The sequence below is a fragment of the Mus caroli genome, unplaced genomic scaffold (genome assembly GCF_978045245.1).
Source record: "Mus caroli unplaced genomic scaffold, Mus_caroli_1 scaffold_13, whole genome shotgun sequence".
Classification (NCBI taxonomy): domain Eukaryota; kingdom Metazoa; phylum Chordata; class Mammalia; order Rodentia; family Muridae; genus Mus; species Mus caroli.
The window spans coordinates 55552370-55563646 of record NW_028227268.1 but is presented as its reverse complement, the minus strand read 5'-3'; the positions used below and the strand labels follow the sequence as shown (position 1 = coordinate 55563646).

The 11277-nt window shown below is 45.3% G+C and overlaps 1 pseudogene; it reads right to left on the bottom strand.

Annotated features, from left to right (window-relative positions):
* Positions 1–11093: 11093 nt before the first annotated feature.
* LOC115032325 (ATP synthase F(0) complex subunit k, mitochondrial pseudogene) lies at positions 11094–11277 on the bottom strand (annotated as a pseudogene).

Below are 11277 nucleotides of genomic sequence, written 5' to 3'. Positions count from 1 at the left end.
GGTCATGGTGTCTCTTTACAGCAAAAACAAAAACAAAAAACAAAACAAACAAACAAAAAAAAACCAAAACCCCTAACTAAGACAGCTTATGTATTTGAATCCCTGGCCTCCAGTTGGTTGCGCTGCTTAGGGAGGTCATGTCAGAGGGTGCAGCCTTGCCTAGAGATGAGCAGTAAGAGTGAGAACAAGCAGGCAGAAGAGGAAAGGTTTCCTTCTTCCATGACCTTTTGTAACCCAGATTTCCGATGTTGTCATTCACACCTCAAATAATCCAGTCAAAGGAAATTCCTCCCATAGTTTGATTCCTGATGTAGTCGAGCTGACAGCCAAGATTAGCCATTACATTTCAAAAGTTGCATCTGGCCATGGTGTTTTATCACAGCAATAGAAAAAATAGCTAATTATCCTAGGACTTGGTGGGAAGAGCAGGCAGATCAGAAGTTCAACATGGCTACGTAAGGAACAGAAGCTGGTCTACTTGGCAGGAGATCCCAGCTAAAACAATAACAAAAACAGATACGTTAGTTCATCGATTTATTTGCTTTCTACATAGATTTTTTTTAAAGTTCCTTGAATCCAAAAGCTATTGTAATTATTTATCTCAAAACATACAATTCGATCTATCTTGTTGTTTCTATGGATCAGAACTTTGCGAGGACCCTAACTAAGTAGTTCTGGCCAGTGATAAGAAACTGTAGTCAAAATGGCCACAGCAGGGGCTGGCTGGACATCTTTCAAGTCATTTCAGGGCCTCTCTAGGTATAAGACATGGGTACCTGGGTAGAGAGAATGAAGTTCACCATACTGTCTTATGAAAGATGTCATCTACATGGGAAGATGACAAATCCAGGCTCCTGGAGGTCACCATACTGTCTTATGAAAGATGTCATCTACATGGGAAGGTGACAAATCCAGGCTCCTGGAGGTCCAAGGGAGTGGCTCAGTCCAGACTCGGTCTGGAAAGTAAAAGCCACTTCAGGTAACCAAGACTCTTCTCAGAAAGCACACGTTGGGAAGGCTCTGTGAAAAGATACCATGGCATCTTGAGGGAGGGTCTCTTCAGCATCCCAGCAGCAGCAGCAAGAGCTGGAGCGGGTGCTGCAGGGTGGCCTAAGTTGACCATTTAGGGACAAGGAAGGCTGCTGGCAGTTAGCTCAGTGCAATTAGTAGAGGTGGCTTCATCTGCTCCTCTCCCTTCCCTGTCTCATGTAAGAATCTCTTGTGGGACCAGTCTACTTCTATGACACTTTGTCAAACGATCTCAATGCAGTGTCACCATGTGATTCAGACTACAGACAGGTTCAGAACTCAGGCAAGGGAGGCTCCTGGCACAAAACCTAAGGAATATTCCAAGCCAACCCTCCACCCATATAACCCTGAATGTAGATATCTCCCAAAAGCTTGAAACCTCCTGTCAGTCCTGTGTAAGGTGGATTTTGTTTTACTAGAGACTTGGCATAGATTTTTAAAAATTTATTTATGAGTATGAATATTTTCTGCATGTATATATTTACAACCCATATATGCCCAGTGCCTATAGAACTCATAATAGGGCATTGAATCCCCTGGGATTGTAGTTATGGGCAATGGTGAGCTGCCATGATTCGCTAGGAATCAAACCTGGGTCTTTTGCAAGAGCAACAAGTTTGCTAAACTTCTGAGCCGTCTCTCCAACTCCAACACACAGTGGTGGGACTTACCTACGGTTCACTTTTGCAAACCATTTTGAGTAGCATGATGAAAGCTCATACTGTAATTCTGTCATCCTACCCAAGTTATGAACTACTCCCTCTGTCCAGTGTGTCCACACTGTATAGGCTACCCTTTCATTAGTTACCCATCAATCATCTTGGCTATTGGACACGCTGCATTCAAGTAACCTTTATTTTACCTTAGGATGGCTCTGACATACAAAAGAAGTGACATGCCAAGTCCATGCCAAGAATACTGCATGCCAAAGAGGACCTGGAAGATGCTTCCTTTATGGGGAAAGAGGAGAAGTTCATGACTTAGTGAAGAAATAACAACAAAAACTATATTCTAAGTGACCGTAAATAAGGAATAGGAATCTTGGTGGTACAGATAGGTGGAAATCTACTTGCCTAGAATGTAGAAGGCCCGGAACCACATCCCTACTAGCAAACAAGTAGGAGGGTGAGGGGGCAGGAAGAAAGAAGAGAGGAAGGAAGGAAACTGTATATGCAATATAGGTAGGTTTCCAGCCCCTCCCTGCTTTCATGAATTCACTGGTTTCAAAACATCCCCTATGGATGATAAGGACTGACCGTATTCTAAGGAAAGAGAATAGTGTATATAACACTTTGAAGACCTTCAAGGGTTTAGCTCATTAGCACAACTGAATTCCAGAAATCATTTTTAACAAATCATATGCTTCCAGTCACTCATACCAAGGTCTCGCTAGTATTTGTTCGAGTGTCCTTAAACTCCTTAAAGTGAGGATATGGCTCTGGACCACAGTGAATGATTCTGAGGTCCATTTATGGAGGTGGGTAGCCCCTCTGAGGGCAAGCTGAAGGAGACCCTCAGTTCTAGTGATTGGTGGCTCATGCTACAGCTGAGAAGACTGCAACCAGGGTCCCTCTGCTTAGGACTGAGAGGAAGCCAGAGGAGAGAGGAGAGAGGAGGTGATTAGTTCATGTCAGAGCGGCTTCGTTTCTGTGTGGTAGGAACCCATGGTTCCTCTCTTACCTTCTATGTGTTACATAATATAGTTATGGGGTTAGAGCAATGGTTTTGCCACTAAGAATTCTTCTTGTTCTTTCAGAGGACCTGGGCTCAAGTCACAGCACCTCTCTCAGCTGGCTCACAACGGCCTGAAACTCCAGTTCCAGGAAATCTGACATGTTCTGGCTTGCATGGGCATTTGGACACACATAGAAACTTATGCAGGCACATACACATAAATAAAAATAATCAGTTTTTAAAATATGACTATGTCCTTGGCTTCCTCAAAGCCTATCCACTTGTAGTAAAAGCTGATGCTGTTTGAGTGGTCTACAAGCATCAAATGATCTGTCTTCCTCTGACTTGGCCCAGCTACCCACACATTATAATTTACTTCACGTTTCTGTCTCACTCCACCTTGTCAGACCATAAGCAGCATAAATGAGGAGGAGGGGTTTTCCAGACTGCATAAACTGCTCTAGCTGGGGGCTGTGAAGATAGAGCCAAGCTTCCTCAATCATGAGGACTGGAATTTTGATCCTAGCACCCATATAATGCTCTGATCGTCCGGTACATGTCTGAAGCCCTCTTTCCTGTAAGAAATAGAGGCAGGAAGATTGTTGGATCCTACTAGCTTCTACTGTAACCAAGAAACTGTGAGTCCCAGGTTCAGGGAGAGACCTTGCCTATAAGAACTAGGTAGAGACAGATAGTTGAGGACACTCCACACCCTAGTCTGATCTCTGAGCACACACATGTACACACACGCGCAGACATACACAAATAATAAGCCAGTCTTAAACTGTTCTAGGTAATGTGGTCACACAGGAGTCTAAGCTTGACATCAGAGCACATTTTAAAGAGAAACTCCATCTCTAAATGTGTGTGTCAAATCAGATGTTTAAGTATTGACAAGTAATAAAATCTTCTTTTAAAATTAATCAAGGAAAACCACATTGGAGGCCAGGGATTTCTAACAGGTGCCCCCAGCTTTCATAGAGGCCCGAAGAAGACAAAAGATCCCTGGCCACATCTGTGGAGTGGGCCCAGAGCCTTGGAGGAGTGAAATAGAATGTTGGAACAGCTCCAGTTTTATGCCAGGTCCCTTGTTTACATTCTCAGCCTTAGCCAGCAGGGGGCACTCAAAGTTTCCAAACCCCACCCTCCACCCCACCCACTTCATCTCTTATCCACCATTCACTTAGAACTAAAGGCCAAAGTCCAACGTGAGGTACCCAGAGGATAACAAGTTTTTCCTTGGGTCTGCCAGTCAAGGTCTCCTGGAAAATTCCTCTTGGACTCCCCACGTCTGGGATTGTTGCCTCCTGGAGTTGACTTCCTGTTCTTCTAACTTGTGCCCAGGTGTAAGTCAGCAGTGTCCACCTGCAAAGCTAAGAAGGCAGAGTAGAGCTAGGTGAAAAAAGGGACCGGGGGAGCTAATGCTGGAATCGAACTCTGTGCTGGAGGGAGGTTGATATCAAGAGCCACCACAGGGGACAGGCATCGTGTCAACATGGGTCCGGGCCTGAATGCTTCACATTCACATTTGTGTATTGAACTTAGAGCCTTAATGAGTTGAGCATAAAAAGTGGGCATTTTGGTTCTGACTAGGTCTGGCCTCTTCCACAGGAAGGCACAGCAGTCACCATCCATAGGAGTAGGGGAGCCCTCAATAGACATGAAAAGTGCTGGGGTATTTGCCTTGACTTCCTAGCTTCCAGAATGTTAAGACATAAACATCTATTGTTTATAAACGTCATGGTCTGAAGCATTTTGCTGCCACACCCCAAGCAGATTAAGATGGATGGGAGCCTACGGCCCTTCTGTCTGTGCCTCAATAGAGAGATGCTACCTCCACTTTGGAAAGGGTGTCTTAGTTTCTTTTCTTGTTGGTATGATAAAACACTCCAACTTAAGGGAGAAGGGGTTTATTCCGGCTCACAGTTCAAGGGCACAGCCTGTCAAATGGGGAAGATGGAGCAAGAGCTTGAAGCAGTTGATGAGACAGCATCTACAACCAGGAAACCAAGCAGGATGGATGCACGCATGTGTGCTCAGCTGGCTTTCTGCTTTGTTCGGTCCAGCTTCCCTAGCCCCGTGCATGGCCCTGCCCATAATTAAGATGGGTCTTCCAGGCTGGAGAAATGGCTCAGGGGTTAAAGGCACTTGATGCTTTTGCAGAGGAACTGGGATTAATTTCCAGCACCCTTATGGTGGCTCACAAACACCTATGTAACTCCAGTTCCAGGGACTCCTCTGCCTTCTGACTTCCATAGGTAATAGGCATACATATGGCATACATTTAGCACATATATGGCACACACACATACATATATATATATATATATATATATATATATATATATATATGAAGGCAGAACACTCATGCATATGCAATAAAACAAATAAGTCTAAATAATTACTTATATAGGCCTTCGCACATCAGGTAAGGCAATCAAGATAGCCCTTCAGTGATACAGCCAGAGGCCCATCTCCTAGGCCATTTTTAGAGTCTGTCAACTTGACAGTTAATATCATCACAGGACAGAGCCAAGCCTTACAGCTGTAGGTGGTGGGTTTGACTCCAGAGTCCATTTCTATCCACACCTTGGTTTTGCCTAAGAGTGAATGCCTTTGTAAATCAGGAAAGGCCCCAAAGAGCCCCATGGGGTCCGGAGCAGACTGTTTAGCTTGCTGAGCCTGAATCTCTATGTTTCCCCACTCCCAGCTCCAGTACTAAAGTCTCTCATGATTCAGTGCAGCCATGTCTTCCTCCCTCAGGTCCTGTGTCTCTCTTCAGCAGCACCCCACTTCCTCATGGCCCTCTCTCCCTGAAGCATTTGGTGTTTGATAGCAGAAGTGCTGCAGAAAGGAGGGGAGCACCTCTGGTTGCTCTTTTAACAACTCAAAGAAAGCAGGCAGAGGAATCAAGAGTGATGGAGGCCCTTTGTGAGGAATGCAGAGCCAGTCACGTCTTTCACCCTGGTGTGGTTGGGGAATAAGATGCCAAAAGAAAGGCCCGTGAGATGGATGTTATGGCTAGCCTGGGCTACAGTAAAAGACTTTGTCTGATAAAACAAAAATAAAGCCGGGCAGTGGTGGTGTACACCTTTAATCCCAGCACTTGGGAGGCAGAAGCAGGCGGATTTCTGAGTTTGAGGCCAGCCTGGTCTACAGAGTCAGTTCCAGGATAGCCAGGGCTACACAGAGAAACCCTGACTCCAACCCCCCACCCCTAGCAAGAAAGAAAGAAAGAAAGAAAGAAAGAAAGAAAGAAAGAAAGAAAGAAAGAGGGAGGGAGGGAGGGAGGGAGGGAGGGAGGGAGGGAGGGAGGGAGGAAGGAAGGAAGGAAGGAAGGAAGGAAGGAAGGAAGGAAGGAAGGAAGGAAGGAAGGAAGGAAGGGAAAAACAAAAACTGCTCACAACAGCACATTTCTGTAATCCCAGTTTTTGGGAGGTTGAAATAGGGTCAGAAGTTCAAGACCAGCCTTAGCTAGGAGAAACCCTGTCTCAAATAAACAACAACCACAAAACCCTTTGAGGATATTCAAACCCACTCCCCTGCCCTGCTACAGTCCTGATACCTTGGCCCACTCTGCCTCTCCACACCCTTCCCGGGAGCTGTCATGCCTCCTAATACTCTGGCTCCTTCAGTCCATTCAGCCAGAGGAGCCATTCCTGGCTGGTATCCATAACTTGAGAGCAACAGCAGGCCTGAGCAGATGTGTGCCAGGTGGGCAGGAGGCCTTAGGTGGCACAAACCTGAGTCTCCGCAAAGCAGATCCGCATAAATGCTGCTTCCGCCCACCCCCTTGATGGTTTTGCACACTTCTCCACAACTTGCCAAGTTACACGGAGTTCGGTTGGTAAAGCACCACCCCGCCCCCTCCCCGCTTCCGCCAACCCCGCCCCCAGCTAACCCCCTTCTCCCAAAAGCCTTGCAAAAGAAAGCTCCCGCTGTGAAAGCACTAATCAGATCCCCAGAAGTGACTCCTGCACCTTCCCCCTGAAATGTGATAATCCCGCGTCTAATTTACTGATTATGCAACAGGAAAATGTCCTGGTAATTTCATAAGAAGAGCACATTAGCCTGTTCATGGATCTCTAGTTTCCTGGTGAAATCATGAATAATATCGGCTCTCTTTAATAAATGGCGCCCGCGTGGAACATCAAGAATAATTACTTTGTTTATTAACATGCGGTGATTAACATTTCAAAAGCAATTTAAATAAATACAGAGAGAATCTGAGGTGGGGGCCCCAAGGCAGTGATCTGGATGAAGAGAGTCATTTGAACTTGGCAACTTCAAAGTCCTGTTTTCAGCTAAATGTGGTGATAGACACCTGAAATCCCAGCCCTCAGGAAGTAGAGACAGGAGGATTTCAATTTTGAGGCTAATGTAGGCTACATAGTAACAGTCTGTCTGGAAATTAACATAATTAATATATTATGGTAAATGATGATACACTGCATTCTGTATTGCTTGTGATCAACGTATGCACCAGTGACTCAAACCAAAGGAGAATTTTAAGCCATAGCAAAGGGATGTAAGACTCTTACCCTCCATGTTCCTTCTGCCAAGACTCCAGGTGCCTGAGTCCCAAAGCCCTTCCCCGCTGTCTTCAAGGAATTAGAGGCTGCAGCCTAGGGTAAAACCCCATCTACTGCAGCTGGTAGAACCCTCCCTCAGGAGTATGAATGCAAATATAGAAGTATTTTGATGGGACTGAAGAGGTGGCTACTTGGTTACAAAAGCACTGGCTGGTCTTTCAGTTCCATTCCCAGTCCTCTTCCTAGCATTTGTAACTCTGGTTCCAGGGGTCCTGACACCCTCTTGTGGCCTCTGATGGTACTGCATGCACATGGTGCACAGACATATAAGCAGGCAAAATAAACATTTTGTTTGTTTGTTTTTGAGATGGTATCTTGCCAAGAGGCCCAAACTGGCCAGGAACACCTATGCTAATGCAACCCTCCTTCTTCCTTCCAAGTAGTCGGGACTGTATGTACCTACCACCACACCAGCTAAAGTCTTACTTCTTAACCTGCTCTATGCTGCCCAAATTTCCTGGGCCACTGTGGTAGGCATATTAATTCTGGTCATATGTTTTATTATGTACACAGAAAGAAGGGAAGGAAGGTAGGAGGGAAGGAAAGAAGGAAAAAGCAAGCCTTTGGAGATAGGACTGAGGAAGGATGCTGAATGTGGAGTCTGGGATGCTGGGATAGGTCCTAAATGCCATCACGTGTACCCTTTTGTTTGATTTCTTTGCCTTTAACATTGAAGTTCAAACTCAGGGCCTTGCCTCTGCACAGAGCTACATCTCCAGCCCTTGGGTTGCTTGATTGGTTAGTTTGGGCTATGTTTGGTTGGTTTTTTGTTTGGTTTGTTTGTTGCTTGCTTGCTTTTTGTTGTTTTGTTTTGTCTGCTTTGCTTTGGTTTGGTAACAGGGTCTCAGTGAATATCCCAAGCTGGCCATACATTTACCATCCCCCTGCCTCTTTACAGTAAAGAGGCCAGGGAGGCTCAGGAGACACCTCAGTGGGTAAGGTGCTTGAAGCACAAGCAAGATGACCTGATTTTGGTTCTTCAGCATGGCAGCAGACATCTCTGGAGCTTGCTGAACCACTGAGCTCTGTGAGAGATGCTGTTGACTGAGGAAGATGACCTATGTCAAACATACATACACATGTAGCTACGTGGACAAGCACCCATGAGCATATTCAAACAACATACCACATACACACACACACACACACACACACACACACACACACACGACACAGACCAGAGCTGTGCAACCTCACATCCTAGAATAATAGGAACCTCCAGACTAGGAGAGGTCCATGTTACTTTTCGTGGAGGGTCTCTATTGCCTGATAGGGAATTGGCTTTGCCCTCTGCTGCAGCCTAGGTCCTCTTGGAGACTGTGGAAGAGTAAAGCACTCAGGGAGAAGGAGGCGTGGCTTTGCAGAAGCACTTATGGGAGGGGTCCCAATGCCTCTGAAGGGAGCAGAGATGTCCTAACATCTTTACGTCACCAGAATCAAACTGTTTTCGATGTTCTTGCCTTCCAAACTCTAGGGGAGTGCTTGTATTTTGTTTTTTAGCTACCAAGTTCATATGAACCTATTATAACTAATCACAGGGAAGTAAGACTGTGATTCCAGCCTAATTTGAACACAAGGATTATTGTTCTTTGAATTATCCAGTTGGAGCCAATGAGAGCAATCTAATCTCATCTTGTCATAGCAACTGTATTCCTAAATCTGCAGGTTCCATACACATGAAAGAGTCCACCCCACATTCTCTTAGATGCTGTGTCTCTCTCAATTCTCTAAGGAAGCTCCAGAGCACCAATAGACGGGATCCCGCTCTGGGCAACCTTCACCTAGCTCCGCATGATCTGGGAAGTCTCTACGCTGCAGCTGGGCTTTCCAAACTGGCTCTGTTGGATACAAATTTCACATGTTAATGATCAGAAGGGGGAAAAAAAACCAAACAGCCCCTTTAAAAATAGAAGCCATTGCTCTTGCAAAATTCCACAGAGCCAGCTTTTAAAATGCAGAATTTAGCGAGCTCATCAGTCTTGGTAGAGTAACTACTATACGGATAGGGACTCTTACAGGGGAAGCAGAGAGCCAAGGAGTGTGGCAGTAAGCTGCTGATCTATCTAGTGAGCAGTGCAGCTCAGAGAAGCCTATCTCCCCACCCTGAACCAGAATTGGCTTTGTCTCTGCTGTCTTGGAGAAGAATCACCCACAGGTGATCAGGAAGGGTTGTGCAAAGGTAGTTAAGAACTATCATGTGGTAGAATTGATGAGGTCCCAATTGGAGAAGAATATGCTGGCTGTTAAAATGTTTCCTAAGGACTGAAGGGATGGCTCAGCAGCTAAGAGCACTTACTATTCTCCCAGAGGACCCAAGTTCAGTTCTCAGCACCCTTATCAAGGGGCTCATAACTTCCTCTAACTCTAACTCTGGGAGAATCTGTTGCCTTCTTTGGGCTTCCTGGTCATTGTACTTGTGCTCATAAACCCATACATATGTAGACATAATTAAAAATGTAAGAACTTTAGGCAGAAGGTAGCAATGCACACCTCTACTCCCAGCACTTGGGAGGCAGAGGCAGGTGGATGGATGTCTTTGAATTAGAAGCTAGCTTAATTTCCATAAGGTTTTCTAGCCCAGTTAGGCCTACATGGTGAGACACTGTCTCAAAAACTAATCATAGATGCTGAAGAGATTGCTCAGTAGTTAGAGCACTTGTTGCTGCCAGGCAGTGGTGGCGCACACCTTGAATCCTAGCTCTCGGGATGCAGAGACAGGTGGATCTCTGAGTTTGAGGTCAGTCTGGTCTACAGAGTGAGTTCCAGGGCAGCAAAGAAAACCCTGAAAGAGAGAGAGAGAGGGGGGAGAGAGAGAGAGAGAGAACACTTGATGTTCTTGCAGAGGACAGAACTTGGTTTCCAGTACTCAAATAGCAAATCAAAATCGAACTGCAACTCAAGTTCCAGAGAATCCTGATCCTTGCAGATACCAGGCATATACATGGTTTGTGTGCATATGTACAGTCAGTACACTCATACATATAAAAACAAATAGATGTTTAAATATTAATTATATATCATGTCATATACATGATTTTTTTAAAAAGTTCCCTAGGGCTAGAGCAGACTCACCTTCATCCCAAGTTGGGCCAAGCCTGGGCAATATCCAGCCCAGGAATTTTAATGTGCCTCTATAACCCTGGCAGTAGATGACATTGATTAAGCAATAAGTTCTGATGTGAATATGCCCCCTAGAATTCCAAATGCCATAAACATGGTCTCCAGTGTAGCGGTGTTGAGAAGTGGGAGCTCAGGGAGGTGAGTGGGTCATGAGTTTTACACCACCCCACCCCACCCCACCCCCGCCTTCCTGAATGGCTAAATCCAGAGTGGAATGGAGCAGCAATTCTTAACCTGTGATACAAGACCACATTGGAGGTCAAATGAGCCCCTTCACAGGGGTTTCATATCAGATATCCTGCATATCAGGTATTTACATTACGATTCCTAACAGCACCAAAATTACAGTTATGAAGTAGCAACAAAATAATTTTATGGTTGGGAGGTCACCACAACATGAGGAACTATATCAAAGGGTCACAGCGTTAGGAAGGTTGAGAACCACTGGATTAGAGAATCAATGTGCTGCTTAGAGCTAGCTCCCCAGAGCTGGGGTTCTAACCAGGGAAGAGGGCTTGCTCTCGGCCTTCACAGACTCTGAAGTGTGAGCCAGTTAGACCTCTTCTCGCCTTTCCAGATTTGTAATTTGATGTACAAACTGAGTATTCCATGATGAGCTGACACCAGCTTCTTCAGGCACAAAATTTAACTGGTGAGGTCAGATATTTTAAAATCCACTTATGTTGCTTTCACATCTGGATTTCTTCTTCAGGCCTTAGCTGGAAGTATAAGGCCAACAACGCAGTGCCTCTGTTCATGGCAGGTGCACAGTTCATTCTACTTGTGGGAGTGTGAGAGTTGAACACTTTTTTTTTTTAACATCAGGAAACTGAAATTGGCTATCTGTTTCTGGACCCTACAT